The sequence below is a fragment of the Silene latifolia genome, chromosome 3, assembly GCF_048544455.1.
Source record: "Silene latifolia isolate original U9 population chromosome 3, ASM4854445v1, whole genome shotgun sequence".
In the NCBI taxonomy this organism is placed as follows: domain Eukaryota; kingdom Viridiplantae; phylum Streptophyta; class Magnoliopsida; order Caryophyllales; family Caryophyllaceae; genus Silene; species Silene latifolia.
The window spans coordinates 18,683,771-18,693,085 of record NC_133528.1 but is presented as its reverse complement, the minus strand read 5'-3'; the positions used below and the strand labels follow the sequence as shown (position 1 = coordinate 18,693,085).

At 42.9% G+C, this 9,315-nt stretch overlaps 1 non-coding gene across 1 annotated transcript; it reads left to right on the top strand.

The window, feature by feature from the left end:
- Positions 1 to 2,645: 2,645 nt before the first annotated feature.
- On the top strand, positions 2,646 to 2,752 carry LOC141650211 (small nucleolar RNA R71). The gene has a single exon (XR_012546258.1). It is a non-coding gene; the product is annotated as a small nucleolar RNA R71 (small nucleolar RNA).
- Positions 2,753 to 9,315: the final 6,563 nt, after the last annotated feature.

Below are 9,315 nucleotides of genomic sequence, written 5' to 3'. Positions count from 1 at the left end.
GTCGATCGACTACACAGACCAGTCGATCGACTGGCAATACTGCTGTAACTTCTTATTTCTTCGTATTTGCTCAATTTCTTGAGCTAATGGGGTCTAAAAACCTGCAAGTGCACAATAATACGCGCCCGAAATTGCGCCAAACCCAAAGTAATGTCTAAAGCGTATAAAATCCTAAGCAAGCAAAATAAAATGCGAAGTCTCGCACACAAAAGCAATAAAAAAAAGTGTCTAACAAAAGCAAATAAAAAGTTTGGAAAACATGTGATCAACTAGTAGTTGATCAAGAACGGCCACGGAATGGCCCACTTCTTCGGCTTCTGGCTACTAGAGGTAGCCTCAATGGTGCTTATCTTATCAGCTGCACCCTTCTTAGCTTCCACGTCCGTATGGCTCAACGGATCAACACTCTCATCATCTCCCCAATCAACGACCTCCTCCAGCTCGTCAGAATCAAAGTCGGACTCCGTTACTTTGACCGTCTCGTCTTCAACTTCCTCATCGGTGACATAGCTAAGGCAACCAAGACCTCCTCTTTGAATGATCGGTTTCCTCACGGCTGGAGTAACCTGCAGCTCGTCCTTCCCCAAACCAGCTCCTGCAATATCAGAAATAGACAAATCTTCCTCCAGTTTGTTCCCATTCTAGGGCGGAGGGGTTACAACAGGAACAGGGATAGGCATATCAGGAAGCATAAAGTACGATTTCTTGTCAGAAACCGTGTTACAAGTCACAGGCAACATGGGGTCCTTTTTCTTAGACGGCTCGGCAAAGACAATAGAATGTTTGCCCACTTTAAAAGTCAAGGTACCTAGACCGACATCTATGACTGCACCAGCAGTGTGCAGAAATGGCCTACCCAAAATAATGGGAATATGGGCATCCTCAGGCATGTCAAGTACAACGAAGTCGACGGGGAAGAAAAACTTCCCTATTTGGACAGGAATGTCCTCTAAGACTCTATTGGCCGGACCGCAGATCGGTCCACCATCTCATCTTGTCATATCATCACACGCGAACCTAGTCAATTTGAGCTTCCTAGCTAGACTCAAGGGCATGACACTTATACTAGCTCCTAAGTCACATAATGCCTTCTCAATAGAGAAGGTACCTATGCTACAAGGAACTGAGAAGCTACCTGGGTCTTCTAGTTTATGGGGTGCAAATGTGACAAATAAGAGCATGACTCTTTAGTAAGTGCGACAGTATGCACAGTTTCAAGTGACCGCTTCTTGGACAAAAGTTGTTTCATAAATTTAGTATAAGCGGGCACTTGGTTGACTAACTCAAGGAAAGGTACTTGTACATTCAAGCTACGAATAACTTTTTCAAATTTATTTAAAGATACCTGTTCCTTCGTCGGCACTAGTCTTTCCGGATATGGGGCTGTAAGAAGTAGCTTAGCCCTCTCCTCTAAATCGCGCATGCCGGCATCCGTGGACTTAGGCTGAAAGTCCACAACTTTCTCCTTATTGAAGCTTGACCCCTCTTCAGACCGTCTCAAATGTGAGCCATTAACCGTCATTGGATCGAACTTCGGAGCCGGGACTGACCCATCAGCACTCGGGTCTTCCCTCAATATTGTCGGAGTTGTAATACCCCGAAACAAATGATCCCTCAAATTATTGGGCATCGGGGGACGAAAAGAGTCACCTTCAGCAGTGATCTCAGTCGATCGACCAGGTTGGTCAGTCGATCGACTGACTTGTACAGTACCAGAAGCTCCTGTAACCCGCACTTCAGTCGATCGACTGGGTATATCAGTCGATCGACTGATATACCTGGTAGACGCCTTTTTCTTTCCTTTGCTCGTTCCAGCTTTGTTTTGACTCGGTTCCGGCTTATCTTTTGCAGTGGCATCCTCGATCATAGCAGGCCCCTCTAGGGAAGACCCGCTCCTCAAAGTGATGGCATTAAGGGTCTCCTTTTGGTGAGTTTGAGTCGGTAAGTGTCCCGGAGCTCGTGATGTATTCTTGCTAGCCAATTGAGCAATTTGGCTCTCTAGCATCTTCATACCGGCCTCTCTGGCTTGAGACTCTTTCAGCAACAAGTTCTTCAATTCAGTGAAATCAGAACCTTGGGATTGTTGCTGCTGCTGAGGGATATATGGAGGCTTTTGATATTGTTGTTGCTTTTGATGAGGGGGCACATAAGGTTGCTGCTGCTGCTGCGGAGGTGGAGTTGGATTTAGGACATTTTGGCTCCTCCAACTCAAGTTGGGATGGGCATTCGGCTCATAGTAGGTGTTTGTCTGCCTATAATGTTGGAAGGCAGCACAAGACTCAAAGGGAGCACTACAGTTTTCTGAAACATGCCCTTCTCCTCCACATCTTCTACAGACGAAAGGACCGTCTGACACAACATTCACCTGATATATCCCTCCTTTTGAAGCTCCTCCCAACTCATACTTGTCAAACCTGGCAGTGAGAGCTTCTAGCGCGGCTACAGAAGAAGATTCAGCCGCTCTCCTTTGGTTTCCTCGGGAATTCCCATACTCAGCTTTGTGGGTGGCTAAGTCATCAATGATCTTCCACCTCTTGGTCTCTCCCATATTCTCAGCAAATCGGCCATTGGTTGCAGCATCCAAAATAGCCCTCTGATCGTCATACAGCCCGTTATAGAACTGATTGCAAAGGCTCCATTTTTCGAACCCATGGCGCGGAATGGTTCACACCAGCTTCTTGAAACGTACCCATGCTTCATGGAAATTCTCATCGGGTCCCTGTTTAAAGCTCGTGATCTGAGCTCTAATGGCATTCGTCTTCGAGGTAGAGAAGTATTTCTTGTAGAATGCCAAGGCCAATGAATTCCAGTCCGTGATCCCGTGAGCAGCTCGGTCCAAATCTCTATACCCCCGCCGACCGGTGTGACAACGGCGCCAAAATTTGATACCCGTCGTTGTGAGTACCAAAAATAAGATTTATAATTTCCTATTAAAACTAACCTAGGCTAGTGGTAACAGGGTCGAACCACAAGGAGGCGAATGTAATTAATAGTTGTCTAATTTAGTCTAAGGTAACAAAAGTGGGGGTTGAATTGATTTGGTCTATACTAATAGCAAATAAAGACAATGAACTAAAAACGCGAATAAGACAGATAAAAGAAGGGGTGCAAGGATGATCGGTTTGTTATAGTTTCAGCGGCAGCATACTAAACAGGTCTAAAACAAAACACATGAGGCGGGAAATAAAGAGGTCCTCTCGGTCCACTCTTAACAAATAGCATCTTTCGACCTCGCTATAAGTCCCTAATATCACTAATACGACTCTCGTCCTGAAAAGTGACTTATAATCTAAACTTTACCTATCTTTCGATCTCAGTATAGTTTAGTCATTTTAATTGGTGATCTAACAACTGTCCCTATCTCTCGATCTAATGGGTCAGTCATATCCTAAACATTCAACTAGTCGTGTGCACTCGATTCGTCGAATTAAGAATTAAAACAATTAAAACGAAAATAAAAACCTCACGTGGTCAGTCGATCGACCAGGTATGGCGGTCGATCGACCAACACGCGAATTAAGCCGTGTTCATTATATTGCCGCCTACACTATAATTCCCCTACATCCTTGCACGAATAAATTAGCTACTCATACTAACAATGATAACAACAATGAAATTAACGAAATAGACAGAAGGTTTCATGCTTAAAACGAATGAACAAACAATTAACAATAATGATAATTCGGTTTCGGGAGACTAACTAACAATTTCTATACTATCAATGCAATAAAGATGAACTGAAAATAGAGCAAGTGAATACCGAAATTGCAGAAGGATCGTAACGGAATGATTGAAAGCACAACGAAAATCCAATGCGAAATAGTTTCCCAAAACCCTAATTATTTCTAAAGAACTGTATGTAAAACTTAATGTGAAAACTTGATAGCTAAACTGATGTTTCTAGGTTACGTTATATAGAAAATATACGTAACAATTATTATCAAAACCTAAACTCAATGGGCTTGCGCTTCCTCGGTCTTTTAATTCTCGTCTGGGATAGCAGCTTGGTCGATCGACTAAGCATGGCGGTCGATCGACTGAACAGCAATGCACAGTAGCTTCTGGATCCCGCAAGTTGGTCGATCGACTGGAGGTGGTGGTCGATCGACTGCTTTAGCTGCTACTTGACTTCATATTTCTCGTGGACTTGTCTTTTGGGCCTTGAAATGCGCACCGAGCTCGTTCCTTAAGCAAACACTTCACGTCGAATGCAACGCAGGATACTCAGGGACGGATTTAGCTCGATTTCCGTTGGATTCTTCACATTTCTGCAATAATGTACAAAAATACGGAAGTAGACGGAAATAGGGAGAAATGTAGCATAAACTACATGAATGAGCTCTGAAATGCGTGGAAAATAGGATGTAAAACATCATATAAAAGACACGCATCAGTATTCCTCATAATAGCTATTCGATCGAGTGGATAACTCTGTTCGATCGAACACTTCCTCGGATATTTCACTCGATCGAACACTATAACCAGTTCGATTGAGTGTTTGTTGCTATACAGTGCAGAAATCTTCATATGATGCTTCGTTTTCAGATAGATCTTCGTACTCCGAGTCATACAGATCATCGATAGCGATAGGCAACTCGGGTCCTTCATGGGAAGGACCACTCTTAGTGTAGGTAGCGCATACCTTCTCTACGTGCCTAAGGTTCATCTCAGCAGCTAACTAAGCTATTTGAGACTCAAGCTCATTGATTTGAGCGTTATTAAATCTATCACGTTATTGCAATCGAAGTGCAAGTGTCTTCACTAAAGATTTCAGTTCAGCAATCTCTTCTTTCTGTTTATCAGGAGGAGGAGCTTGTTGTTGCGGTGGCCAGACGAATAGAGGCTTTTGATAGCCTCGTTGTTGGAACGGGTGTGGCGGCACATATGCAATGGAATGACTAGCTTGTCTACGTTGCCTAAACGCATAGACTTCATCGCGCCAAATTTTGACACGGTCATTTCCCGCTAGACAGATCACAACATTGTGCCCCGCAGCACCACATTTCTCACAGAAAACCACCTGTTACGCCATAGGATGGAACATAGGTGGAAGATCAAAGGTACTCAAGCCTTCCCTTTGATGATCTTTTACATAGAATCTCTAGGTAGGGCCTGTAGGACCTATGAAAACAACACTCAAGGAAAAAGATAAGAACTGCCTCAAGGAATTAATCCCTTAAGGCTAAAGACAGACAGAAATAATCAAGTAAATAAAATAGTTGCCTCCCTGGCAATGGCGCCAAAATTTGATACGGTCGTTTCAGTACCAAAAATAAATACCTAAGTACTACTAACAGAAGTCAGCGGTAAGTAGGGTCGATCTCCATAGGGAGACGGTCACTATCTACTTGTTGATTCTAGTCTGTCTACGGTCACAATTGGGGGTTTGAGTTGTTTGAACTAAACTAAATAAGATTAAAGCGAGAGAAAAGAATAAGAGGGATTAACAATAAAAGAAAAAGAACTAGGATTGTCGGGTCATCAATGAATGTCAGATAATTGTAGCTAAGGTCACAGATCAGTTGCATGTATCAGTCTAAGGGGCAGCGAATATCTCCTTCCAGTCTCAATTCGCCCTAAAGCACTATTAGCTTAGCTTCCGCCCTCACTAAAGCATCCTATTGTTCACTGCAGATCTCACCCCTTCCAACCTTCCGGTCTAGGTCAAGGCTTACCAAATTAATTAGCTAAATGCATCGATTCAAGCAGCTATTTACAGTTAATTACAGTGATTAACAACAACGACATGATAGCAGCAAAAGATCTGTAAACCTAATTAGCAACTAGCAACAGTCATTGAATCCCCTAAATCCTAGCGGGAGAATTAGCTACGCATAGAAGTAAATAGAACAAGTACGAAAGATAAAGGAATAATCAACATCATAAATTAAGGAGCGAGTAAAGAAAGAGAAAGAGTAAAAGGAAGGATTACAGATTAAGAGATCTGGAAAGTAGGGCAGAACAAAGTAGCAACCATTAAGAGAGAAAAAGAGTGTTTAAGAGTGTCTGAGATATATAAGGTGTGTCACACGACCTAATCCCGACTTCCTTTATATAGGGAAGCGAAATTTTACAAACATGAAGCTAATCACGGACTAGCTAACCCGTGTATTAAAGCAAACTACTCGATCGAGCCATTTGAAACTGCGCGATCGAACAAAATCCAGCAAAAACCACTCGATGGAGTAAACAAGCAACTCGATCGAGGAACTCCTAAAAAGCACATTTCTATCAAACACATAAAGCATTCGATCGAGGTCTTCTCCCCTCCAAAAGTGCTCGATCGATCAATAAAGGATTCGATCGAGTGACTTTGACTCAGCCAGCTCATTGTGTCGTTAGTTCCAGCTTTGACCTGCCGATTTAGCTTCCGAAAGAACTTCACGCGTCCCCAGACAGTAGCATTTCCGCTCCAAATCCACTCATCCTCTAAATTCACGCAAAACAGACGACAAAAGGCTCGATTCCGCTACTTTCAGGTCCATTCCTGCAAATAAAGCAAAACAAACCAAAGTAGACTATTCGGGACATTTCGTAGCATAGAACCACGAGAATCGTATAGAAATACGTGCATAAGAGACTTAAAAAGCCTATATAAAATGCACGTATCACTGAGCCCTGCTGCAGGAAAAAATAACCTATGTCTAAAGATCCGCTCGGATTGCCAGAGGGACGCCCGTCCCAACAAGAATCCGCTCGAACCAAGCCTGGGACGCTCGTCCTGGGCAGTACCTTGAGAAGCATCAAGCACTGGATGAGAATTCGAGCAGATTCTCCAGAATCCGCTCGTCCCAGCAATCCGCTCGTCCCCAGCTGAATGCAAAAACACACGGACTCACTGACTGAGAATCCGAGCGTCTCCTAAGCAGGATGCTCGGGCTGCAGCTGCAAGACGTTCGGATCGTCTTCGGGACGCTCGGATTGGCACGGTTTTTGGCTGGGTTCTCAACTTATTCGCTCGAGCCCAGCCTTGGCCCGCCCGTCTCCCACCATTTCCTTGTTATAAACACCCCCCCCCCCCACCATCCCTCTTTTTCCTTATCTTATCTTCTAAAAATCTCATCCCATCACTCAAACACAATCCCCATCACAAAAACAACCAAAACCCTAACATTTACATCAAGGAAATGATGAACCTAAGAGGCAAGAACAAGAAATCCGCCGATGCCGCACCTAAACGGTGCAAGGGTGCTACTTCATCCACCCCACGGGAGGCAAGGGGCCGTCAAAATGTAGAGATAAACGGTGCTACACAACATGAATACTTCCTCGAGGTAATATTCACTAGCAATGACCACCGCCAAAGATTTGAACAGTTTTTAGGTAAGCATTACGAGCCTACTCAATTTATTGATACCAATGTTTTAGAAGTTCTTGGCATAAGGTATCAAAACGAGATGTTTTTCAATGGTTTGGGTCTTGGGAAGTTATTCTATGCTCAAGAGGATACCTTCTTAAGTCTTACCCTCAAGTTTTTGTGTAGTCTCCGTATTGCCACTAATACACGGAGAAATGTTTGTTTGGAGTTCCGTCTTTGTAATCAAGACCATAAGTTAACCATAGACCAATTTGCAAGCATTTTTGGTCTTGAAGTGCCGAGGGAAAACACCGATAAGCCCTCCGACTTCACCGTTAACCACATATGGAGAGCCATTTCCGGTAGAGAACTCCATTCCTTTAAACAATGCTATACTTTTGCCATCCAACATCAGGTGATTCGGATCACCGAGCGCTTTATAGCCGGAACCGTCAATGGGAGGCTAGAATAAGATAGGTGCACCCTTCTTGACTTGACCTTCTTAGAGTCCTACTTGAATGTACAAGGGACAAGGGCTTACAATTTCAACACGCCCCTTGAGATGCTTACAAGGCTCAATGACTATGCTCAAGGGAATTCTAATTTCAAGACCTTTATGATGGAAGGCCTAATCACAATTTTGGCCAATGAACTTTGCCCCGGGTTTAACCTTCATGGGAGCTATGAAAAGCTCAAAGGAGGCACTGTGATAGATGAGGATGCTATCTTCAACCACCACCGGTGGTGCACTTACAATCAAGCCGTAAGTGTAGAGTGGTTCACAAATGGATGCTCTTCACTTGTCCTCTTAGGGTGGAACATACCACCTACCGAGCCCCGGTTGAGTCGGTGCTCATCTAGACCAAACTACCTCCTCCCCATTGAGATTTATAACAACCCACCACAAAGAGAAGAAGCACCTCGTCAACCTCGTGAGTTACCGGAATGAGGTGATGCATCACCATCCTATGTACCCATTCCATCCTACCCGACACCACATGTACAATTCACTCTCCAAGATCCAAGAGCTCCAAAGATAAATGATTTAATGCAACTCATGCAAAATGTCGATCTTGGAGTGCACGAAGGGAGGGTCGACAACTACTTGGCCCAATACCCCTCCTACTACAACATGGCTCAACAAGGGTACATCAACCCTAGAGGCCCTCACCCATCTTGGGCACAACCACACCTTTTTTTCCCTAACCATGGGAACGAAGAAGGGAACTTTGGTGATCAAAGTGGAGGATTCTTTGGCCAAGGAGGAGGATATGACCAAGGAGGTTCAAGCGGACGAGGGTACCGCAATGATGATGATGATGATGATGATGATGATGATGAGTGAGATGGCAAGAGGTGTTTGACTACACCACCTCCATTTATATGATACTCTTTTTCCCTATCTCTCATGTATAGTTGCATTTCATTTTAAATTATCTTGCATATTAGTTTACACCTCACCTGTATTTGTATTATATTTCATATTGCATTAGTTAGTTCATATAGTATAGTTGCACTGTGATATATCTCATATAGTTAGTTGCATATAGACTCGATTTCATACATAATCACTAATGACCAAACCCATCCATTTCTACACTAGAAATGGTGTTTAAATCGGTTTGGGGAGATTTGACCATAGGTGAAAACATGCATCATCTAGTGTAGATTAGTTTGCATTCATTTGTTATATATGTCATATAGAATTGAATCTAGCATGCATTCATTCATATCATTGCATTTATTTCCATAAATTCAAAAATCCAAAAAATATGTATTTATTTTTCATTCCTACTTCTACATGTACATTGAGGACAATGTCCATAATAAAGTGGGGGATGGAAATTTATCTTCCAAAACACATAAAAATTGAAAAATTTCGAAAAAATTCCAAAAATATATTCTTTAATTTCATAAAAACAAAATCCATAAAAATTTGAAAATTTCAAAAACCAAAAACACTTTCTTTAATTTAGTAGTGTAGAATTGTATATACTTGTGTTTTTTGTCCACTTCTC